This window comes from Peromyscus leucopus, chromosome 5, assembly GCF_004664715.2.
Source record: "Peromyscus leucopus breed LL Stock chromosome 5, UCI_PerLeu_2.1, whole genome shotgun sequence".
Classification (NCBI taxonomy): Eukaryota; Metazoa; Chordata; class Mammalia; order Rodentia; family Cricetidae; genus Peromyscus; species Peromyscus leucopus.
Genome location: NC_051067.1, coordinates 127,710,404 through 127,712,385, shown reverse-complemented (window position 1 = coordinate 127,712,385; position 1,982 = coordinate 127,710,404).

The following is a 1,982-nucleotide window of genomic DNA, read 5'->3' as shown; positions in this document are numbered from 1 at the left end:
AGCTTCTGCCGAAGAAAATTTGAGAACGGGAGCAGGAGGCGAGGTGTATGTACTGCAAACACAGCTGCCTCTATCCCGGGCCTTCACACGGAGGGCGGTGCCTGCCAGCCAGCCCACCCTTGGGGGCAGCTCTGTCCTTCTCCTGACCAAAGCAACCACTTCCTGGATCCCATAAGGATGGAAGGCAGCCATCTCTAAGTTGGCTCCAAGTGAATAGATCGCACTGTGAAAACACAGCCGGCCCTACCCCCATTCCAGCCATCGCCTGGGATAGAGTAGTTATTTTTCCTACTACTGTGACCAAACACTTGCCAAGAAGCAACGTAAGGGGGGAAAGGCTTGTTTCAGCTCACGGATTCCGGCTCCGTAACCTATGATGGTGGCAGGAACGTGAGGCGGATGGTCACATCGAGTCTTTAGTCAGGAAGCAGAGAGAGACGGATGCTGGTGCTCAGCCCACTTTCTCCTTGAATTCCCTTGGGGACTCCAGGCCACGGTGTTGCCTACATTCAGGGTGGGTCTTCCTCGGCAAGCTTTTCTGGAGATGCCCTCACAGACATAGCCAAGAAGTGTGGTGCTTTCCATGGAGATGCTTGCTGGTGGCATCCTCACTGTTTATACAGGGTCTTCTCTCAGCGGTGTCCAAGTTCCCTCTTCAGAGAAGGACACCAGTCTTTCTTCAACTTGATAATGTCTTCCAAGATCCTGTCTCCAAATGCTGCTTCATGCTGAAGAGATTGGTGGCGGCTTCAGTGGGAATTTGATGGGGAGATAGAATTCCAGCCCTGACGTCAGGGAAGTATGGACTTTCTTTTGACTCTAGCCCTTTCTAACATGCAGAATGCCTTTGAGTGCTAAAACAAAAGCCCATTTGAGCAGCTGAGGACCAAAAGCTGGGGAGCCTTCCATCTGCTCTGTGGGGGCCAGCGATCATCAGCATCAGGTGAGGTCTGAGGAGACGACTTAGTCGGTAAAGTGCTTACTGTACAAACACGAGAACGTGAGTTCGAACCCCAGACCCCATGTAACAAGCTGGGCGTGGCAGTGCATGTTTGTACAACCTGCACTGGGGAGACGAGGCAGAAGTCCTGGAGCTTGCTGTCTAGCCATCCTAGCTAAAATGGTAAGCTCCAGGTCCAGTGAGGGGACCGGGAAGGTCGACAACGACCATGGACGACACCTAACCGTGATCTCTGGCCTACACACACACACACACACACACACACAGACACAGGCACACACACACACACACACACAGACACAGGCACACACACACACACACAGACACAGGCACACACACACACACACACAGACACAGGCACACACACACATACACACATACACAGACACACACAGATACAGGCACACACACACAGATACAGGTGCATTCGTGCACAGACACACACACACAGGCACACACACACAGGCACACACACAGACACAGGCACACACACACAGGCACACACAGATACAGGCACACACACAGATACAGGTGCGCGCGCGTGCACAGACACAGACACACAGGCACACACACACACAGAGACACACACACAGACACAGGCACACACACACACACACACACACACACACACACACACACACACAGAAAATGTTGGGAAACTCCATGGTAAGCCAGCAGATGTGTTTCTCATGTGACGCTCCTCTCAAGGCCTCATATGACACTCAAGAATGAACGTATAGAAACAATGAATAAAGAGTAATGGTTTCCCTAAGCACTTAAGGCCTCTGCAGACAGAAAGCCTGGATGGGCTTCAGGCTCAGAAGTAACAGTTTGCAGGTCTGAGTGGATGTCTGTCTGTGGGTGGCAGGGTCTCCCATTCATAACTCTTCATTGTGTTTTTTGAGACAAGGTTTCTCTGTTAGTCCTGGCTATCTTGGAACTCACTCTGTAGACCAGGCTGGTCTCAAACTCAGAGATCCACCTGCCTCTGGCTCGAGAGTGCTGGGATTAAAGGTGTGCA